General features: G+C 30.9%; 1 long non-coding RNA gene across 1 annotated transcript; it reads left to right on the top strand.

The window, feature by feature from the left end:
- Nucleotides 1–15,687: 15,687 nt before the first annotated feature.
- LOC143082030 (uncharacterized) lies at nucleotides 15,688–17,650 on the top strand. The gene is made up of 3 exons (XR_012980227.1): nucleotides 15,688–15,836; nucleotides 16,320–16,386; nucleotides 17,062–17,650. It is a non-coding gene; the product is annotated as an uncharacterized LOC143082030 (long non-coding RNA).
- The last annotated feature ends 8,001 nt before the right edge of the window (nucleotides 17,651–25,651 follow it).

The following is a 25,651-nucleotide window of genomic DNA, read 5'->3' as shown; positions in this document are numbered from 1 at the left end:
CCTTAATATTGATGAAAATAGCTACAACCTTACCTGCATAACTGTATATTTCATTGTTATTTGTCATAAATGGAACTTTATAAAATCACATTGATGGTCATCATTATAATTGTTCATTGTGTCTAATGAAGAAGGAACTCATTGATAATTATAATACATTTCATTGTCATTTCCTTGATAAAGAATCCATTTTATTGGTTAATGAGGACGTTTATTACTTGAATAATTTTTTTTTTCTATTTTCGAAATAGAAAACAGTTATTGATTGCGACATTCTACTTTCATAAAAATTGATCCAATATCCACCCATTTAGGTGCGAATCATATCTCTGGCCTTACATTGATACTGTGCTATGTACGCTATGTTTCGGGTTATTTCGGAAATGTTTTTATTCCAGGGAAACCTTCATCAGAGACCACCCCTATTGTTTTTGTTTTGATTTGTTTTGATTTGTTTATTTTTGATTTTTTATTTATTTCTTTTTTATTACTACTTTACTTTAATTTATTTATTTTTTTTTTTTTATTTATTTTTTTTTTAATTCTAAATATTTTAAACCGTTTCTGAATTGTGTTTTTAATAATGCCACTTTTTGATTTGTTTTTTGTTTTTCTTAACTTTTTCAACCAATGTTGAATTAATTAATTAAGCGTTTCAGAGTACGAATTTGTCCTCAGAAGAATATCATTTTACATGTGTTGTTTACATGATGGTCATTAATTAGTTCCGCACAGTTAAATGTTTAGTAGGAACTGTGAGGTTTAGATAAATTATTTTATAGTTCGTTTAACTAATTCACCAATGTTTCTGTTTCTTTTGAAACCTATTGATAGGTTTTTATGGAATTTAGCACCTATTGTAGAATCCGTTTTAATAAGATACCAGTATTTCCTGAATACTTTTTGAAGTTTTTCTGCTTGAGGATGCTAATTTGTAATGAATGATACATTGTATTTATTTTCAACTTTGTTCTTTTTCTTTAATTTAATTTGCCTGTCTTGGAATTTGATTTTTGATAGAATTTGTTCTACCAATTTCCGTTTATATCCTCTTATTAACAGTTTTTCAATCAAAAGATTTTTTCTGGTTTGAAATTCACTTTCATTGTTGGTGTTTCTAAGTATGCGAATGCCTTCGCCTTTAATAAAAGATTTAAAGTTTGAGATGGGTTGAGTTTTTATGAAGATATTGGAATTTTTCAGTTTTCTTTGTAAAACATTTCAGGTCTAAAACACCAGTGTTTTTGAAGCGTTCGCCCTTGAAGATTTCTAGGTCTAGAAATTTAATGGACTGTTTATTGCATTCGTAAGTGAACTTTAGCAGGTCATGTTGTTTATTTGCATTTTCAAACATAAAGTCAATTTCAGACTCTTTTGCTTTCACCATTAGAAGTCCATCATCTCTCATTCTTTTATGAAAATTTTTTTTCTTCAGAGATTGGAGAGTTTTTAAGGATTGAGTTTATGTGATTGTAAATAGCAATGTCACATATTTCAGGGGAAGCTGTTGCTCCCATTGATGCTCCAATGATTTGGCGATATGACTTTCCATGAAAGGTAAATTCATTATTGGAAAGGATGAGTTTTGTTATTTCAATCAAAAAATTGTTGGTAGGTTTTGTTATAGAATATTCAATTTTGTCATGTTCATCAAGCGCTTTTTGTAATGCTTCTGTGATTTCTTCAAATCTGAGATTGGTATATAGTGATGTTATATCATATGTAACAAGTAGTACATTATTATCAAATGTACAGTTTTCAATATTTCTGATTAAGTCACCTGTATCAGATATGTATGTTTTTTTGTGTTTTCACTAAGGGAAGCAAGAAATAATCTAAGTATCTCCCTAACCTTTCAAGTGGTCCATTACACTGTGATATTATTGGTCTACCAGGGACATTTATAGTTCGCACCTAAATGGGTGGATATTGGATCAATTTCTATGAAATTATGTGCAGAATACTAATTGTTATTTTTTAGATTTTGATCTTGTTGCTAAATATTTTCTACCGAGGAAAACCTTTTTTTTAAAAGACGTTTTACATTTAACGCTTCATTTTCAATGAATAGAATTTAAAAATTATACGTTTCCTTATAGTCTGTTAAAACTGCTCGCCAAAATTTGAATAACGCACAATATGATTTGATACAAACTTTTTAGAACCAACGTTGAAACATTCAAGCTTCCTAGAATTACCAAAAGATTGTAAGACATGTTTATTTTCTTTCACGAATCATATAAAAACAGTGGATGTTAAGTTATGTCCGAAATTCGATAGGAGCATGTTAAAAGTCTGCAGATTGTTTTATTTTTCTCTTTTCATGTTTTATTTCCGTCAACAATGACATAAAGATAAGAACATTTTTCTATTGTTATAATCTTAAATTAAGGAATTTTTATCTCTCATTCATAGATCTGATTCATTTTCATTTCATTTTCCTGGATTGGTATCACGTTTGGTCTTGCTTTGTTTTTTTTTAACCTATTCGACGTTTGTATTAGGTTTTGGACTAACAAATATTTTGTCCGAGAGCATTGCTGTACAGACACATTTAAGACAAGGTGAATATATGCTGATTGCAATATAAAAGCTTTGTCTGTTTGACTTTGGTTTTTGATTCGTATGTGTTATCGATCATTGCATATGAACATGAAAATTATATCAAACTTAAAAACCTATCTAATTTTCGAGATGGATTTTTTCTATAAAAATGCGGATGTTCTTGTTAATTCTAGTGTCTAATTTTTCAATGATAGAACTAATGATATAAATTATTTATAAGTGATGTACGTTAAAGTTAAAAAGAACAACTATTTAAATAATTTTCAGTGAACATTTGTAATAAAAATTAATTTAATATCATTATAATTTTACACATAACATGGTGTAATTGTGGAAATCAGTTTTCTTAAATCATTGTGATTAAACATCATAGCAATACAATGTTACCTATTCAAACATTTACCGATTTTGTATCAGGCTTTTCAAATCAAAAATACTATCGAGTATGTATCACTCGTTAAATAACTGGTCATTCTATTGTCAAAATGATTTTAACTGTAATTCAGTCAAAGTATTAAGCTAATTTATCAGAACAAAGACTATTGCTTAGACTATGCATTTTCCTTTTTCTCGTCTACTCTCTATCTTCTTTATCATTTAAATGCTATTTGTTTATGACATTAGAGGACATATCTACAGTTTACTTAACGTAATTATTACGATGAATTAATCTGGTATATTTCTGAAAATTTGACAAAAACTAAATTTGAATAAAAGAATAACCTTATTTAATAAATATTTAAAACACATGCAATATAGATATAACGATATGAAATGTTGTTTGACCCTTTGGATTATAGCTTTTCGTCGTTTATATAAGCTTTGTATTTCAAATATTTTGGCCACGAGCATCACTGAAGGGACATGTATTGTCGAAATGCGCATCTGGTGCAGGAAAATTGGTACCGTTAATGTTATTGTTGCAATCGAGACAGCTCTTCACAGGAGACCAAGGGACGAAGATGTAATCAATAATGTAACATGGCCTTAATCAATGATCATACCGTATAGTACGTTATCATATAAGGGCAACAGTAGTCTACCGCTGTTCAAAAGTCATAAATCGATTAAGAGAAAAATAATCAAAGACACGCAATGTCAAAATTTGAAGAAAAAAAATTAGTGAAAACCCACGGACTGATTTATGTTAAAATATATACATGACAAAAAAAATATGGTAGAGAGAATAAACGACTACAATTGCTTGGAAAAAACAGGCAAAGAAAAAATGTAGCGAGGTTTACAATATTTGCGTAACAGAGTCAGACACAGAACTCTAACACGTTTCATGAAGTCTGCTCATTCGTTTTTTGGAAATTTTAAGACAACCGTAAAAGACAACCATATCATCTAAACTATTTAAACACTATCAAGTGTAAATATAATATGTCTTGAAACTCGTTCTATCCTTAGCAATGGTCGCATTATATTATTCGGGCTTTATTTTTGGTGGCTTTCGTCTCATCTTTGTTACTTGCAATGTTTGCAGCAATTTTATTATTTAGAACATTATTAAATCCAATGAACAGTCCTTGAAGGTTGTAAACTTCCAATTTACATTCACCATAACACCACATACCTTTACATTATACCATACAACATACACATTAAATTAGTCACCATTAAACCATACACCATTTCATTGTACACCTGTACACCCTACACTATTATAACATACACCATACACCATACACCATTACATTATACACCATTACAACATACTCCATTGCATTGTGCACATGTACAACCTACACTATCATACCATACACCATCAAACTTTACACCATTTAACCCTACACCATTATACCCTAAACCATATATCATACACCATTACATCATGTATCATTGCCATGCACCATTATATTGTACACCTGTACCCAAATATACCCTACACCATTACAATGGTGTACCCAATTTCACCGTACACCATTACACCATCAACCATTAAACCATATACTATTTAAGAAATAATTCATGGAAGCCATAGATTGTTGGAAATTTACACATGGCCTGGGCCTTGATATTCGAATTTTATCCTGAGCGTTAACGAATATCACGGCCCAGGCCATGTGTAAATTTCCAACAATCTATGGCTTCCATGAATTATTTCGATTCTAATAGGACAATTACAGTCATTAAAAAACTGAAGCGAGGGTGGGTATGCTGTGTGTGTGGCTGTTCTTTTTTACTCCCTGTTAGATAAAGCTCAAATATTTTTATAAATGTGTATCTTGCGTTGGTTATTTCGTGAATAACTGCTAGGACAAAACTTTTTAATTCTTTCCGTCAAATCCAAAGTTGACATTTTGTAACTAAGGAGCCGCCATGTTGACTTGCCGAAATTAGTAAATATGCGAATAAAGCAATACAATAGAAAATAAAACAAAAAACCTACCTCAAAAATCAGTTTTAATACAATATCATACGAATTCCGATGGTTCATGTACCAGACAACTTTCAACATTAGCAGTTTGTATGTCGTCATGTTTTGAAATGAGTTAAATGCGCCAAAAAGATTAATAGACTTTCGCGGAATTTTATTTTATTTTCATTTTGTTGATTTCTCCGAGCTCTTGTGCATTACTTCTGTTTATTATGCATACGAATCAGAATAAATGTTATTTTGTCTTTTTTTAATTGCACTTTTTAAAACAATAAAATCGGCAAAAGGTCTGCAAATAGGTTTCAATACATGTATATTAACGTGGATAGTATATTGTAACAGCCATTATTGTGTATATCTCTGAGTCTATGCTAAGTATGTTTTATCGAGAATTTTATCACAGTGTTGTTTACAAAGCTAAAGAAGCACGTTATATTAGAATACACTGTACACCATAACACCATACTCTATATCACAAAACAACATTACATCATACATCATTTACAACACATCATTCAAAAATACACACTGTACACCATTACACCATAATCCATTACACTATATAACTTACACCATGCACCATTACTTAAAACATAATTACACCATAAACTATAACACTGTACACCATACACCACTGCAGCAAACACCATTAAACCATTACACCATACAATATAACACCATACAACATTATACAGTACACTTTTACACTATACACCGTACACCATACACCGTACACCATACACCGTACACCATGCACCATTACACGATACATCATTACACAAAACACCATTATACTACATAAATTAATATGGTCTTAAATTCACGACATTTGAATACTTTTTTGAATTTCTCGACAGGTTCTCGACATTAATTTTTTTTCTCAGTACGGCTTGACATATTATGAACATTTTGAATTGTGTCTTTAATTTACTTGACAATTCTGAGTGTTACAAATCATGATAAATATACATGATACATCTTTATCTTTATTTCTCTTTACAGAATATACCGTTATTTCAAGTTTCGAGTAAAATTTCATGCAAATTCATATGACGTATAAAATTAAAATTAAAATGACGTATAAAATTTGCTGACGTCAGACACACAAATCAATGAACTGTTTGTATGCACATTGAACGACAAATCTATGTGACGTATACAATTTTCTGACGTCAGACACACAAATCAAAGAATGTGTTTGTAGATAGAGGTTTTTGTGTTCTGTTAAATTGTTCCTTTTAAAATTGTTATACGATGATGACTGATGTACCCATATATTGACTATTTTATTTATTGTGTCTGTTTAGTTAACGCATCAATGTAAATATAACGGAATTTGAAGAGACTGTCATCAAAGTGAGAGGGTTAGCGCTATAAAACCAGGTTTAAACCGACATTTTCTACATTTGAAAATGCCTGTACCAAGTCAGGAATATGACAGTTCTTGTCCATTCGTTTGTGTTGCGTTTTGTTACTTGATTTTGACATGTAATTGTGGACTTTCCGTATTGATTTTTCTCTAAGTTCAGTATTTTTGTGATTTTACTTTTTCAGACAAAAATCGATCTTTTCAGAATTTTTAACTTTTGTTTAGCATTAAACCATACACCATTACACCATATATCATTGCACCATACGCCATTATAACATACTAGTAAACCATTACATCATAACACAATTAACTACAAAAGTCAAAAAGTCTGAAAAGACCACTTTTTGTCTGAATTTGCATGAATTTTTACTCGACATTCTTTCTTTGTCTGAATTATTTTAAAAAAAAACTTAACAAAGTATGAATTTGTCAAAGACGGTTCTTGATTTTTCTTGACAAGTATCTGACAGTTTTAACATTGGCTTAAAATTTCTCGACCGTTTCTGTATCATCTGATAATAGTCTTGATTAGTCTCGACTAATTCTTGATTGTCTTAAATTTGTCTCGATTAGTCCTGACCTATTCTTGACATTCTTAATAATGTCTGAATATGTCTTGACACATTGTTGACAGTCTGAAAGCTGTCTGAATATATCATGACACTTTCCTGAGGTCTGAAAGATGTCTTGACACAATCTCAACAGTATTTCTTTCGCCTAAATTATGTATAGAAACATTTCGCACTGTTTAAACACTTTCTTTTGCTGTTGTATACTAATTTTTATTATCTTTCAACTATTAAACTAAAAAGAATCAAGGATTTGTATAAGAAAATACCCTTTGCACCCCTGAATTGGAGTGGCCCAAATGACCCCCCCCCCCCCCCTCATGTATTTTAATTTTGATTTATATTTTATTAAACGCTTTATTAATTTGTTTTCACTTGGAGTATATGTCGTAGTTACTGACAAAAAGCATTTGAGATTTTTGCCGGTCGAAAAACTGCCAGTCAAATTTTCTTTACTGAAATTGGTGACCTGATGCAGTTCTAAAATGTGACCGTGTGTCTCTTTTGAACCCCACCATTCCTCTTGTGCGTGTGTGTGGCTAAAAAGGGTGACCTTGATTTTTTTCGTTTGAGACACAGAATTTGTTCCCATCTTGATTCAAAAGCTTTTTAAAAACAACCAAAAACTTTTTGTATTCAAAATTGAGTGTTGTATTTCACAATTTTATATCAAAACTAAATATTTGTTATGCTTCCCTCCTGATTTATTTCTAAAGATACCATAGAACAAAAAAAAATGTTTAGATCTTAATTATGCATGTCTGTGTGAAATCCATTTCATAAGGCCAATGATTTCTATATGATGAGACCTTTTATAAACACAGTTTTCTATTTAATCCCGGAGTAGATAATAGTTTTCTTTTAATCTTATGGAAATAATCCTATTTGTTTTGGGGAAGTTTGCTATAGCTTCTATAGCAATACTTTCCTTAGGCGTCGGCCTCAACTTCCGGTGTGACAGACTATCGCAAATTACATTTGCTCCGAGATAATGTAGTACAAGTGTCTGAATACTAAATCTAGTAAGATGCTTTTGAAATTTTGAGTTACTACTGTTTTGAAAAGATTACAGCTTGAATAAAAAAGGAATGAATGTTCACCGACAATTGAGATGAATTTAACTTCATTTTGAAAATGAGTATCACAAAATCTACTTTTCGGATCTGTCATGCGCTAAAGAGAAAATCAAAAGAAATCTACGCGAGACAGCATTTCATTCATACATATTTCATGAATGAACATTTTACAAATGTTTATTATAAAACAAGTAATAACCCGAGAATATCGAAAGAATCCGGTATGCAACATGTTTATGTTTCGACCATAACCGTCAGATATTTGACAAGTGATAACGGTTTGATTGATTGATACACAGGTGACATTGAATATTTAAAACCTGATAATTATATGGCTTAAATTATGTCTCACGCCAAGGATGACTAAAGGTTAAACCGTCTTTGGTATGAAAAGTACATTGTTTTTGTCAAAACATCGATTGCTTAACAATGCAGTGCCGGATCCAGAACTTGTTATCCTCACACTTTGTTTCTAGGGCTGTGTGACCTATAATTAACAATGTGTCATCCTAACACAGAGGCGATGATTACCAGTATATCACATGAATGACTGAATACCAAAAATCTCAAATCTTATTGTCTCAATTCTAAATTTCACAGCAGCAATTAAAATTTGTTACAGGGTTATAACCACCTTTTTGAATTCCTGTCGTCATACTGCTATTGTTATGCTCCAACCGTATTAAGTTTTACCCGTGTTCTTCTGTAAGTATATATGTCCCTCACTTGTACGTGCGTTAGTAGATTTCGAAATTGATTTCGGTTATAATCTTACGTTAGGTTGCCTGAAACTTATACGCAATGCTATTACCACAAAACACAAGTAGTCTAGTTTGAATTTTGTTGGCGTCACTTTTACCATTCTCCTTTAGAATATTTAGTTTCAGTTCTTTGATTACTTTAGTTTGTCTTAACGAAATGATATGAAACTTATACTCAATGCTCATGACCTCAAAACACTGATCAAAATTGAATTTTGGTGGCGACAGTTATACTGTTCTAGGTTTATGTCCCTTTACCAGTTAAACAATTGCTGATTTTTTTTGCTTCCTTTGTTTAACTTTAATTTGCTCAATCAAATGTTATGAAACTTAATATACACAATACTTTTAACCATAAAACCAATATCAAGTTTGAATTATGGTTGAGTCATTTATTATACTGCTCTAGGGTTATGCCCCGTTACAAATGGAAAAATTGTTGATTTTTTTTGTTTCTGTTCGTAAATTTACGTTTGCCTCTATTTAATGTGTAGGAATGTATACACAATGCTTTTTACTCTAAAACTCAGATCAAGTACAAATTTTGGTAGCTTCACTTTTACGGTTCTTGAGGTGCGACCCTTTATAACGTTAAATGCTAGCAAGGGCATTATTTATGTCCCATGGAGACATTCCTGATTTATTGATCAAAGCCTTCAAATTTAATATAAATTCACTTTCATAACAGTTGCACTAATTTAAGTTAACTGTCATTATTTAGAAAATAAAGATGTGGTATTGTTTTGCAAATGAGCCAATGCTGTCCAAAAAAGTTCAAAGGAGTAATATATATATTAACAACTATAGGGTACCATGCATATTGTTGTCAACAATGGGAAAACTCATAACATATATTATAGTAAGCTCTAACACTGTGTCTAAACCACACCGGCAAAATTTGCTCGGACTCGATGGTATCTAACATCCGGCACAATGACGGAACACCAATAGACAAAAGAAAGATAGGTTTCTCCTTATTTTTTTATTTTTTTTTATGATATCGAAGAATATATATACATATACAACTATTTTCTATTGTGAGATGCAATATTTTCTACAACCGTTCTATATTAACGGAGAAATAAGTCAAAATGCATGTCAAAATGACGAATTGAGTGAACCATGCCTCGAAATTGTTTAATTTCTCGTTAAATTGTTCACATTGTACGGAAAGAAAGGTACGGGAAGATAGATATTGACACGGAGATTGCAAATTTAGTTATTATGAGCATCTCAATAATTGTATTTCTGTGTATGGAACGAAAAAAAAGGGTCATGTCAAATTAAATAAACCGGTTTCGTCAATGTTGTTACTACACAATCACCCGGTTTCGTCTATATATATATCACCCGGTTTTTTTTAACAAACAATTTATGAAAAGAAACTTTGGCACGGATCTGAACATTGTGTTTCGAGATTTTAAATATATATTTATTGTAAAATAAACTTGGCGTGTTAAAATCTATTTTGAACGGGCACTTTTGGACATAGTTAATTATGATAATACACATTTTCCTAATGAAAGGCGTATCCCTTATTTCACTTAACTTCAAACTAATTTTAAATGGAATATAAATACTGAATAGCAAACACTGGTATCTCATTATTTTGTAACATTAAAATATTTTCTTTGTTTATAATAGTAGTATGTAAAGATGAAAGATGAAAGGATGTGTTTTGATTGTGCCATAATTTTAAATTACTTAAGGAATGACTGTAATATTTTTTCTGTCTATGAAGAAATAACATAAACAATTTGGTGCACACTGAATAACGCGCGTATGGTTTTTTTTTAACAGTGTAAACCAGATTTTTTATGTTATTTCGAATAGACAGAAAAAATATTACAGTCATTTCTTATAATTTAGTTCTAAATTCCATTTTAAACCGTAGAAAACCATGAAAACGTTGATGACGTCACGATCACATGAGTAAATTATGTCTATGGGCTGATAACAAAATATTGTCAGCCAATCAGAAGACGCGTTACATCCAAAACTAAATTATTATACTATATTAAATACACTTAGTTTACAATATTTACTATCAATTATTAATACATTTATGCATTCAATCATTGACGAACAGTCCCAAACCGACTATAGTCTATACTGTTCTGCACAAATTAATCACGCATGCAGTCCTGCCAGATTTTCTGGTACTATATATACTGTGTTACTTGCGCACTAAAGCGAGTTTTCACACTTAAGCATCCATAACAGAGCAGTGAGATTTGCAACTTTCTCCCCGTTTCTGGTAGGCACATTTATTTTCAACATGTTTTTCACATTATTTTTACAGTTCAAATTTATTTTTTGTACAGTTCAAATTCAATTGAAGAGGGACGAAAGATACCAAAGGGACAGTCAATCTCATAAATCTAAAACAAACTGACAACGCCATGGCTAAAAATGAAAAAGACAAACGGACCCCCCCTTTTGTGGGAAAAATTTGATTGATTATATAGGGAATCATTGAAGCATGACTGGAGCGCCGCCCCCCCCTTAGGTCAGTCAGCGCCCCCCCCCCTTCTTAGGTCAGTCAGCGCCCCCCCCCCCCCCCCCTTAGGAAAAGTTCTGGATCCGCCACTGGAATTAATCAAGTTTAGGTCAGCGTATGCCTTAAACAATGAGAAAAACACACAAACTGCATGAAAGCATGCTATAACAGGGCCCTAAATCATAAATGTAAAACAATTCAAACAAGAAAATTAAACACCTGCCTATTTTATTTTCAAAACGCATATGGTATAAAGCAACCAAAGACAATCATGGAATTACAAGCGTGTGATTCGGGAATGGACTGAGTCAAAGTGTTGTCGCTGACACAAACAGTACATCAAAAGTACAAATAATCAAAAATGATGAAAAAACCTTAACTCGTCCGATGACAGAGCCTGTATAGTAAATGCGCGATGTGTGCCAAAACTTGTATCATAGTTAAAATTATCCCTTGACGATTGTAGAAAAGATTACATACATAGAATGATTAGATTACTTATAAAGGTGTCCATCCTTTTGTGCGAGAAAATCACATATCAATTGTGTGTTTCGAATTTTAAGACCGTAAACTTTAATTTCAAGTTTAAACATGTTTAACATATTTTCCCATAACTCATATAAAAAACGCATATTTAGAGAGCTTTAATCTCAATATGCTGTTAAAAAATTTCGGAATGCAAAGTAAATTAAAATATTTGTGTTCTATTATAGTAGGAATTCAAGTGTTTGCTTATTATTTATTTGAATCTGAGACTCATATAAATAATAAGCCGTTGTCCGGTGAACGAACTTGTTTTCCAACGACCCACAAAACTCCTTTTGAACGCTGAAGTTAAATAATCAATTATAATGTAATGCGATTATGATTTTTTTTATTTGACCAAACCGGGTTATGCATTTTGAAATCTATGACGAAACCGGGTTGTATACATTGACGAAACCGGCCAGTTCCATTTTGACATGACCCATTTCTTTCGTTCCATACACAGAGATACAATTATGGAGATGCTCATAATAACTAAATTTGCAATCTCCGTGTCAATATCTATCTTCCCGTACCTTTCTTTCCGTACAATGTGAACAATTTAACGAGAAATTAAACAATTTCGAGGCAAGGTTCACTCAATTCGTCATTTTGACATGCATTTTGACTTATTTCTCCGTTAATATAGAACGGTTGTAGAAAATATTGCATCTCACAATAGAAAATAGTTGTATATGTATATATATTCTTCGATATCATAAAAAAAATAAAAAAATAAGGAGAAACCTATCTTTCTTTTGTCTATTGGTGTTCCGTCATTGTGCCGGATGTTAGATACCATCGAGTCCGAGCAAATTTTGCCGGTGTGGTTTAGACACAGTGTATAAGCCCCGATGTGAAACATGTGGAACAATTCAAACAAGAAAACCTACGGGTTAATCAGTAACAAACAATTGACTAAAAACAAATATGAAGGACCTAAATCAATCAAGCAAAAATACTAAAATCACAGGTCCTTCACATGGCATTGGCACAAAAAGATATGTTGCTTATTCCTTAGTTTTTTATGTTGTGTCATGTGTTCTATTGTTTGTCTGTTTGTCTGGTTCGTTTTTAGCCAGGCGTTGTCAGTTTGTTTTCGATTTATGAGTTTGACTGTCCTTCTGATATCTTTCGTTCCTCTTTTAAGGTAGCAATCGAAAATATCAAAATTTTATATGACAATTAAACTTATAAAACAAAATGATTTTTGAAAATTGCTGAAGAGACAATGGTTTAGTTTAAAGACAGCAAAGCTGTGATATTTGAAATATTACACGTCCATAACCCATTTGAAATAATACACATCTTCAGTTGCAAACTTCCCCGAGTTGCTATCCAGCACTTTGATTATGTTAAATTATTTCACTTCATTATTTTGACGAAGCAAATTCATTTTGGTTCTATAAATTTTTATTAAAATAAAGATTTTAATTTGATCTAACGACAAACTTTTAAAATAAAATGTAGTGGCATGGTCAGTCAACTGATAAGTTGCATGTCTGATTACAGGTAAAGCTGTAACTTTCCATATTACAACTGTGTGTACCCTGGGGGGGGGGGGGTGTATAACTTATTTGGAATTGATGAATATTCTGGGGAACATCCTGTCCACATTTAATACTTAATATATATTGCAACAGATGGCATTACACAAATTTCTTCTGTTAAAGGAAGTATTAGGATACAATAATACTTTGTTATTATTAAAAACCACATTTTGGTACAATAATTGTTTATTTACCATATTAACACGTTAATATTATGCACGTAGAATGAAATATGTCTACAGTATGATTGGTATTAATCATTTAAGCAATTATTTATAAGATTTAGGAACCAACATTTTTAATTATTCACAAACCACATTTAAATTGGTTTATATCAACATACCCACATTTGTATTCTTAACACTTTAAATTTAATAGCAATATTTGTATTTATAAAAATAATTATATATCCAATTTTTTTTTTATATTTACATGCCCAACTTTGGTTTTTGTTGTTATTAGTGTAACTTGAAACAACAGCATATTATATGAAGAGAAATACAAATAAATTTATTTCAGGTATATTGGTCATTATTTGTAAAACACAGAATTGTCAAGTAAATTTAAGACAAAATTCAAAATGTTCAGAATATGTCAAGCCATACTGAGAAAAAATAAGAATTTCGAGAATTTGTCGAGAAATTTCAACACAGTATTCAAATGTCAAGAATTTGTCAAAAAATTGTAAGACCATATTCAGAATATTGAGATATTGTGGAGTAAATTTCATGCAAATTTAATATAAATCAGGACTTGAAAAGAAAAATTAAGACGCACGTCATACTTTTGGAGAATATCGAGTAATTGTTCATGCAAATTAAGACAAAAACTGGTCTTTTCTGACTTTTGGACTTTTGTAGTGATTCCACCATACACCATTACTTCATACACTATTTTACTAACACCATAACACCATACATCATTACACCATACGCCATTATAAAATACCAGTAAACCATTACATCATAACACCATAGCATTATACACCATTCCACCACACACCATTACACCATTACACCATACATTATTTTACCATACACTATAATTGTAACATACACCATTACATCATATATCATTTCACCATTCATCATTACACCTTATACCATTAGACCATACAACATTCCAAATGAACATTGTATTGGGACGAGAAGAACATCATTGGCGAGCGCCAAAACAAGGATTCGGAGGTTTTTAATGCACCTACCTAACACACGGTTATATAATATATCATTTGAAAGGTCTTTTATCGTACATTCATAATTGCCTGGTGGTCAAATTGGGAAATGGTCACATTTTTCTAAAAACGGCAAAAAAGGGAAAATAAAATATAAGTCATAATTTGACGATATTGTTAAAAAAGGCAGTTTTAAAAACAAATTCATCTGCAACATAATATGAAATATATCATTTGATAAACAATAGTCTATCTTATTTTTGTTTCTGAAATAAAATTGAAAAAAAAAGTGTTTAAGGTAGCTTAAATTTTCTCTTTTAGAATCTATTTACATATTTTACTGGGAGGAGAAGGTGTATGGTTTCATGTCTTGTATAAATGAATGAACCTGCCCCACACCTCTCTTTTTCTTTCTTCAATTCCCCTCTATTATGGTCTGGGGTTTAAGTGCTGCCCAAATTTTTTATGAAGCTGGACTTGGTCATTTTTCTTGAATTTTGCCCCAGAAAGTTATTTATTATTTTTATTATAATGAACAGAAAGACATCTATGCATAAGGGCTTATTAGTTTTGCATCCAAAAGGGGAGGATTATTTTGGAAATAATTATTTGGTAGCAATTTATCATAAATGAAATTAGAATTGAAAAAAGAAAACAAATACAGTCACAATCATGACAATGATTCATTTACAGAAATAAAGTGTTACAAACTCAAAATATAAGTTGTCTTTATTTTATAATCAGAATTTTCATATTAATTCATCTATTGCATTTGACCATAGACCAAACTTGTGGTCTGATGCCTTGCTGATTTATTCATTTAAAACACACCTAAAATGATTTGCAGAATGCAGGATAATGCATGAAGGCACAAAAAAATGAGGAAGGGGCACCCACCCTCCATTCCCTCACTCCACATTATTAGAAATTTATATGAGTCTGTGATCTATAAGAATAAAGGCAAACATGAATTTACAATCATATTATATATAAATATAAATTAAACAAACAATTGCATATATTCCAAATAGAATTATGAACTCAAGTATAAATAGGTTATAGTTTATCTAATTGACCAATATGCAGACTGACATTTCATATCATATTTTTCAGGAATGATACATGCAGGAATTGGTGCCACACATTTTACCAATTTCCTTAATGGTTTTAATGTACTTTCTGTGAATTCATCAACCCAAGGAGGTTATATTAGACTAATGTAACCTCCTTGATCAACCATATATAAATAAATAGGAGAATGAAACTGGAAAGAAAATATTTGCAGTTTCAAAAGAATCCTGTGAATTAATTCAGGAGAAGAAACAGTTTTAAACATGGTTAATATAATGAGTAGTTGGAAGGTAATTAAATCATTTGTTATATATTTTCAAAGTATATTTTTGATAATTTTATAAAGTAGATATAAAGTATAATGAGGACCATAATTATATTCATATTTGCCATAGCAGTCATAAAAACGAATTAACAGATCTTGGTAATAACTTTTCAAGTTAAGGGTCAAGTTTTCAAATTAATTTTCTGGTAAAGCAGTGTTATATATACTTAAAGACCTTCATGTATAGATCATGACAGAATTTGTTTCAACAAAAATATTGAACTAGAATTATTTACATCTGTATTTATTAAATGAAATCTATATTTATGGATAATTTCAAAAAATTTAATGAAACCAAATTAGTTTTAAAAGCCTTTTATTATTATTACAAATCTAATTGTTAACAGCCTGAGTTTCCAGTTAATTTTAAATGTAATATGTCTTAGCTATAGTATTTGAACACTGCATGTTCTTTCATTTTACATTTGATACTACTTTTTTTCATTAGGTTGAGGCCAGTTTTGTTGCAGAATGGCATATTTTTGGTACTGGTTGGACCTATGAAAGTAAAACAGGTAAAAAGAATTGAGCTATATATAGGCTTTAACTTTATTAATAGAAAAGATATTCCCAAATACCACGGTCAAAGTGGACATTGTAGATGCTATACACCCATGTGAAATCTGTAGAAGCAACATTCTTCTATGGTGAGAGGATGTCATACTTTGCAATGCTCTTGTCAGATCATGCAAACTGATGTACACAGATGACTCTCAGAATCTCAGTTAGTAACTCAGCTTCCAGGCAAAAGAAGGTCACCGTGATCCACATTTTACACTATTGATTTATGTAACTTTATACCAAAAAGAACAGTTTAACTGTATTGATTTACAGTGTAAGGTAAATGGTCAAGGTCACATCTATAAAATATATACCTTGAATTGGCTTTTGTATTGGACACTATAATGCTCCCTATATTGTCACTTATATTTCATTCCAAATTGTCATTATACATAAAAAAAAAAAACGCACATCATGTGCAGAAGCAATATACAATTGCATACCCATCAGGTGACCTAATTATTTTCAATCACTTCAAAAACCTGGCTATATATCACATTATGAGTGTCTTTGTCAGTCAGGTATATAATCTTTTTAAACTGATGTTTTAATGCATGATTGGATTAATTTTGCACTATACTATTATATTTTACACCTTTTCATTTATGATAAATAAATTAAACGTTCAGGTAAATGCAGCATCAGAACGTTCCCCAGGAAAATTTATGCTGAAAGTTTGGGAAAGTGAAGAAGAAATTGGAGAGGCAAGGAGATAACCAGAAAACACAGAATTTAAAAGAGAAGAATAGAAATAAAAATAATAACATACATTGTAGTTCAAATGTTAAAAAAGGAACAACATATGATATAGGAATTGAAGTAAATGCTTGCTTTAGTGCTTGTGACATGCAGCAAATTCCTCCTCCTATTCTTTATAATTATAGATCACTTTTTACATTCTGATTTTCAAGTAAATAAGACATCCTTCAAGAAAGAGTAACATCACTCAGGTAGCAGCTGTCAGTGGATCAAACCTATTCCAGGGATATAATATGTGAAGATGTGACATTTAAATGAAGCGAGCAAAATAACTGGCATTTATTTGTCACTAATGCTATTAATAGTAATATGATATATTTGACTGGTAGCAACCTGTAGTATTCAATAAGGAAGGATTGACAATTTTGAATGAGAACAAAGTGAACTCTAATTATGCTATGACTATCAATCAGTATTTGACTGAATCAGAGGAGTAAACTATATATACATATTTTAAAATATAACAGTCTCTGTGTTTGCTCAATTATAGAAGCATTTAAAATAAAGAAACTTTTGAAAAAATTTTAATTTTATCATTTTTTGGTTATGTAACTATGATAACTGAAAATATATAATGTATTATCATTATGCTTCATCAAACTTTAATCATTAATATAGGACAGGGTGAAAAAGTTTTGACACTTTTTTAATCCATTTTCTTGCATAACTGTTGTCTATGAATCGATATTGAAACAAAAAGTAGGGAGATTTTGGCAAACTTCTGACTTTGTTTTGCTCATTTTTGGCCACAGTAATGCTTATATAAGCTACATTATAGTGTAACATAATATAAATTTGTTTACATTTACATAGAAGCCATGTGTTGTAGCTCTGAAATAATGGTATTTGATCTCTTTATGTCTGTTAGGTAGTAACTCATGCACATCAGAACAATGCAAAAACTTGAATTTTCCAACTTCTTGTCCTGTTGCCATGGTAACCATTGTTCGTAGAGACACAAAAATGCTTTCATTTCATTGTCTTTTAGAACTGTATTATTCTGTGTAAGTTTAACAAAGGACATGACAACATGTGTCACACTTTTTACACTGATTTTGAAAAATATATAAATAACAGTTGTTGATCACTGTGTCGTTAGGGGTCACAAAAACGTTTTTCAGTCAAAAAATAGTCTGGTGACCCATATTTTTTATTATATTTTTTTAAAGCTTATTGTTATGACCATCATCTGTCAAATTAAAAAAAAAATTTATTGGACCATTTTTTTTTGGAATTTTCAGAAAAATAGAAATTTTTAACAAAATCAGTGTTTTTTGTGTTCAGCAGTGTTAATGAAATTGGAGCCGAAATTAATGAACATGAATAAAACTGCCATTATTTGTATTTTATTTACATTTTTAATAATATTTTTGTAATAAATGAAGAACAAACCTGTCAAAATACTTTCAAAAGCTTGAAAAAAATCCAGGTTTTTTACATCAGGTATGTATTTTTGCATACCCGTAATGTACCAACTTTGGTGGCCGTTACCATGGAAACGAGTCTGGTGACATACTATTTTTAACTCAATTTTTCATAGAGGCCATTGCATAGTATATGTATGCAAATTTAAAGAAAAATTCAATGGGGAAAAAAATTGCTATATCTGTAGGGTGCCACCTTAAAATGAAAAAATCTAAATTTTTACAGGTATTGACGCAAAACGTTCCGTAATATTTAATTTTGCATCGAAAACACACACATTTTATTGGTTTTATATTAATAACATATATAATTAAAAACCAATTGTTCAGAGAACAATTGAAGGTCTTTCCACTAGTAAAGATCTTTTTTGATATTGAAATATGAAAAATCAGTTTAAAATGTTAGTCTCTATGGCTTTATGATGTATTTATATGAATTCAAAGCAAAGGTCAAAATCTAGAACGTCCTTTTAACCTATAACCTTGACCTCAATTTCAAGGTCACAAACCAAGGACCTTAAATCAAAAGACCCTAGGTCTGTAATATGTATGGTTAATGAGTTATATCACTTTAGGCATGATTTTAAATATAAGATGGGCGAAAACTATCATTTATTGTTTACGCACCCTTCCAACCAAAATTTATAAGTTACAACATGTCGCAACTCACAATTTAGTAAAAATAATTTGTCAATATCTTGCACGGTTGTTGAAAATAAGAGAAAATAAGCCAAAATCAAAATTTAGAATATGACCTTGACCTTTGACCTTGACCTTATTTTCATTTTTTTGGACCATGGAACTTAAATCCAAAGACCCTAGGCCTATATCACTGATGGTTTACCAGTTAGAATAGCATATTACTTATATCAAATGCATAAGGGGAAATAACTCTCATATGGAGTCTCCGGATAGCTTCGGTTCAAATGAATATCCTAATCCTGAAGAAGTAACGAGCAATTTGGTAAAATAAATTTGTCGTAATTTTTTACGGTTGCGAAGGAGTAGTGGCCACAAGAAAAACAGTGTTTGGGGAGATAACTCTTACAACATAAAGTATTTTGTTACGCAGTTGTCAATTTTTAAAGCGTATAAACTATACGACATCATATTCCAAATATCTAAGCGACAACTTATTAAAAAACAATACTACGCAAGAAAAAAAATTAGGCGGAAGAAAAAAAAAAAAAAAAAATAATAATAATAATAATAATAATAATCAGAACAAAACCTATAGGTCTTTCCACGGAAAAGTGGAAAGACCTAATTAAAAACCAATTGTTCAAAGAACAATTGAAGGTCTTTCCACAAGTACAGATCTATTATATTATCAAAATATTAAAAATCAATCTAAAATGTCAGTGCCTATGACTTTATAATGTATAAATATGAATTTAAAGCAAAGATCAAAATCTAGAACGTCCTATTAACCTTTGACCTTGACCTCAATTTCAAGGTCACCAACCAAGGACCTCAAATAAAAAGACCCTAGGTCTGTAATATGTATGGTTAATGAGTTATATCACTTTAGGCATGATTTTAGATATAAGATGGGCGAAAACTCTCATTTATTGTTTACGCACCCTTCCAACCAAAATCTATAAGTTACAACATGTCGCAACTCACAATTTAGTAAAAAATATTTGTCGAAATGTCTTATGGTATTTGAAAATAAGTGAAAATAAGCCAAAATTAATTTTTAGAATATGACCTTGACCTTTGACCTTGACCTTATTTTCATTTTTTTGGACCAAGGATCTCAAATCAAGAGACCCTAGGTCTCTATCACTTATGGTTTACCAGTTAGAAACGCATATCACCTATATCAAATACATAAGGGGGAATAACTCTCATATGGAGTCTCCGGATAGCTTCGGTCAAAACTAAAATCATAATCCTGAAGATGTAGCGAGCAATTTGGTAAAATAAATTTGTCGTAATCATTTACGGTTGCGAAGGAGTAGTGGCCACAAGAAAAACAGTGTTCGGGGAGATAACTCATACAACGTAAAGTATTTTGTTACGCGGTTGTAAATTTTTAAAGTGTATAAACTATACGATATCATATTCCAAATTTCTAAGCGACAACTTATTAAACAACAATACTACGCAAGAACAAAATTAGGCGGAAGAAAAAAAAAATAATAATTAAAAACCAATTGTTCAGAGAACAATTGAAGGTCTTTCCACTAGTAAAGAGCTATTTTGATATTGAAATATGAAAAATCAGTTTAAAATGTTAGTTCCTATGGCTTTATGATGTATTTATATGAATTTAAATCAAAGGTCAAAATCTAGAACGTCCTTTTAACCTATGACCTTGACCTCAATTTCAAGGTCACAAACCAAGGACCTTAAATCATAAGACCCAAGGTCTTTAATATGTTTGGTTAATGAGTAATACCACTTTACGCGTAATTCTAAATGTAAGATGGACAAAAACTCCCATTTATTGTATGCGCACCCTTTCAACCAAAATATACAAGTAAGGACATGTCACAACTAACAATTTAGGAAAAAATATTTGTCGATATGCCATACGGTATTTGAAAATAAGTGAAAATAAGCCAAAATCAAATTTTAGAATATGACCTTGACCTTTGACCTTGACCTTATTTTCATTTTTTTGGACCAAGGATCTCAAATCAAGAGACCCTAGGTCTCTATCACTTATGGTTTACCAGTTAGAAACGCATATCACCTATATCAAATACATAAGGGGGAATAACTCTCATATGGAGTCTCTGGATAGCTTCGGTCAAAATAAAAATCCTAATCCTGAAGATGTAACGAGCAATTTGGTAAAATAATGTTGTCGTAATCTTTTACGGTTGCGAAGGAGTAGTGGCCACAAGAAAAACAGTGATTGGGGAGATAACTCTTACAACGTAAAGTATTTTGTTACGCAGTTGTAAATTTTTAAAGCGTATAAACTATACGATATCATATTCCAAATATCTAAGCGACAACTTATTAAACAACAATACTACGCAAGAAAAAAATTAGGCGGAAGAAAAAAAAAAAAAATAATAATAATAATATTTAAAAACCAATTGTTCAGAGAACAATTGTAGGTCTTTCCACTAGTAAAGATCTATTTTGATATTGAAATATTAAAAATCAGTTTAAAATGTTAGTTCCTATGGCTTTATGATGTATTTATATGAATTTAAAGCAAAGGTCAAAATCTAGAACGTCATATCAACCTATGACCTTGACCTCAATTTCAAGTTCACAAACCAAGGACCTTAAATCAAAAGACCCAAGGTCTTTAATATGTTTGGTTTATTAGTAATATCACTTTACGCGTAATTCTAAATGTAAGATGGACAAAAACTCCCATTTATTGTCTGCGCACCCTTTCAATCAAAATATACAAGTAATGACATGTCGCAACTAACAATTTATGAAAAGTTATTTGTCGATATGTCATAAGGTATTTGAAAATAAATGAAAATAAGCCAAAATCAAAATTTAGAATATGACCTTGACCTTTGACCTTGACCTCATTTTTATTATTTTCGACCAAGGACCCCAAATCTAAAGACCCTATGTCTTTATCACTTATGGTTTACCATTTAGAAATGCATATCACTTAATTAAATGGAAAAGGGGGAATAACTCTCATACGGAGTCTCCGTAAAGCTTCGGTCCAAATGAATATCCTAATCCTGAAGATGTAACGAGCAATTTGGTAAAATAAATTTGTCGTAATCTTTAACGGTTGCGAAGGAGTAGTGGCCACAAGAAAAACAGTGTTTGGGGAGATAACTCTTACAACGTAAAGTATTTTGTTACACAGTTGTAAAGTTTTAAAGCGTATAAACTATACGATACCATATTCCAAATATCTAAGCGACATCTTTTGAAACATCAATAATAAGCAAGAAAAAAAATTAGGCGGAAGAAAAAAAAAAAAAAATAATAATTAAAAACCAATTGTTCTCTGAACAATTGAAGGTCTTTCCACAAGTTAAGATCTATTTTGTTATTAAAATATTAAAAATCAGTCCAAAATGTCAGTTCCTATGGCTTTATGGCGTTTAAATATGAATTTAAAGCAAAGGTCAAAATCTAGAACGTCCTATTAACCTTTGACCTTGACCTCAATTTCAAGGTCACAAACTAGGGACCTCAAATAAAAAGACCCTAGGTCTTAAATATGTATGGTTAATTAGTAATATCACTTTACGCATAATTCTAAATATAAGAGGGGTGAAAACTCCCATTTATTGTCTACGCACAGTTCCAACCAAAGTTAATAAGTTACAACATGTCGCAACTCACAATTTAGTCAGAATAGTTTGTCAATATCTTTCATGGTTGTTGAAAATAAGAGAAAATAAGCCAAAATCAAAATTTAGAATATGACCTTGACCTTTGACCTTGACCTTATTTTCATTTTTTTGGAACAAGGAACTTAAATCCAAAGACCTTAGGCCTATATCACTGATGGTTTACCAGTTAGAAACGCATATCACTTATATCAAATGCATAAGGGGAAATAACTCTCATATGGAGTCTCAGGATAACTTCGGTCCAAATGAATATCCTAATCCTGAAGAAGTAACGAGCAATTTGGTCAAATAAATTTGTCGTAATCTTTTAGGGTTGCGAAGGAGTAGTGGCCACAAGAAAAACAGTGTTTGGGAAGATAACTCTTACAACATAAAGTATTTTGTTACGCAGTTGTAAATTTTTAAAGCGTAAAAACTATACGACATCATATTCCAAATATCTAAGCGACATCTTTTGAAACATCAATACTACGCAAGAAAAAATTTTAGGCGGAAGAAAAAAAAAAAAAAAAATAATAATTAAAAACCAATTGTTCAGAGAACAATTGTAGGTCTTTCCACTAGAAAAGATCTTTTTTGATATTGAAATATTAAAAATCAGTTTAAAATGTTAGTTCCTATGGCTGTATGATGTATTTATATGAATTTAAAGCAAAGGTCAAAATCTAGAACGTCATATTAACCTATGACCTTGACCTCAATTTCAAGTTCACAAACCAAGGACCTTAAATCAAAAGACCCAAGGTCTTTAATATGTTTGGTTTATTAGTAATATCACTTTACGCGTAATTCTAAATGTAAGATGGGCAAAAACTCCTATTTATTGTCTGCGCACCCTTTCAATCAAAATATACAAGTAAGGACATGTCGCAACTAACAATTTATGAAAAATTATTTGTCGATATGTCATAAGGTATTTGAAAATAAATGAAAATAAGCCAAAATCAAAATTTAGAATATGACCTTGACCTTTGACCTTGACCTCATTCTTATTATTTTCGACCAAGGACCCCAAATCTAAAGACCCTATGTCTTTATCACTTATGGTTTACCATTTAGAAATGCATATCACTTAATTTAAGGGAAAAGGGGGAATAACTCTCATATGGAGTCTCCGTAAAGCTTCGGTCCAAATGAATATCCTAATCCTGAAGATGTAATGAGCAATTTGGTAAAATAAATTTGTCGTAATCTTTAACGGTTGCGAAGGAGTAGTGGCCACAAGAAAAACAGTGTTTGGGGAGATAACTCTTACAACGTAAAGTATTTTGTTACACAGTTGTAAATTTTTAAAGCGTATAAACTATACGATACCATATTCCAAATATCTAAGCGACATCTTTTGAAACATCAATAGTACGCAAGAAAAAAAATTAGGCGGAAGAAAAAAAAAAAAAAAAAAAATAATAATAATAATCAGAACAAATTCAATAGGTCTTTCCACGGAAAGGTGGAAAGACCTAATAATAATAATCAGAACAAATTCAATAGGTCTTTCCACGGAAAGGTGGAAAGACCTAATTAAAAACCAATTGTTCAGAGAACAATTGAAGGTCTTTCCACTGAAAACAATGTATTTTAATATGAAAGTTGTAAAATTAAGTTTAAAATGTCATTTCAATCGTCAACTGATAGGTTATTGTACGCTGATTCGAGAAATATATGGTTTCTATACAATATTTTTTAAATAAGGGAGATAATTTGTTACTTTCGGTTTGAAAAATGTTACTTCCGATAATATTTGAATATTTAATTGACACTGATTCCAAAAAGATCTGGTTCTATATACTTTTTTATTAATAAAGTACAAAAAATAGCTACTTCCGGTTTACACAAGGTCACTTCCGGTTGTTTTTTTCAAGGTTAAATGGTTTGATACCTTTCGCCAAAAGTCTCATGGATATATCATGTATAAATATGAGCTGAAAGCAAAGGTCAAAAACTAGAACGTCAAATTAATCTATGACCTTGAGATCAATTTCAAGGTCATAAACCAAGGACCTCAAATCAAAAGACCATAGGACTTAATTATATTTGGTTAATCAGTTATATCACCATACACGTATTTTTAAATACAAGAGGGGAGAAAACTCACTTTTACGTTCAACGTACCCTTGCAATCAAAATTTTCGTGTTACGACATGTCGCAACTAACAATTTAGAAAAAATAATTTGTCGATATCTTATACAGTTTCTGGAAATTAGTGGAAATAAGCCAAATTCAAAAATTAGAATATGACCTTGACCTTTGACCTTGACCTAATTTTTATTTTTTTGGACCAACGACCTCAAATCAAAAGATCCTTGGTCTTTAGCACTTATGGTTTACAAGATAGAAATGCATATCACTTATATCAAATTCATAAGGGGAAATAACTCTTATATGGAGCGTTCATATCACTTCGGTCAAAATAGGACAAATCATGCGAAGGATACAACGAGCAATTTTGTAAAATAAATTTGTCATAATATTTTACGGTTGCGAAGGAGATGCGCTAACAAGGAAAACAGTGTTTGGGGAGATAACTCCTACAAAGAAAAGTATTCGTTTACGCAGGGTAAATTTCAAAAGCGCATAATCTGTTCGATATCATATACCAAATATCTAAGCGACATATTGCGAAACAAATGTTTATCGCAAGAACAAAATTAGGCGGAAGAAAAAAAAAAAAAAATATAAATCAATTGCTTTAAAAAAGCAATTGTAGGTTTAAAATTAATTGAATTGGGGGGGGGGG

This window comes from Mytilus galloprovincialis, chromosome 7 (genome assembly GCF_965363235.1).
Source record: "Mytilus galloprovincialis chromosome 7, xbMytGall1.hap1.1, whole genome shotgun sequence".
NCBI lineage: Eukaryota > Metazoa > Mollusca > Bivalvia > Mytilida > Mytilidae > Mytilus > Mytilus galloprovincialis.
The sequence above is the reverse complement of the archived record's forward strand: the minus strand, read 5'-3'. Positions and strand labels throughout refer to the sequence as shown.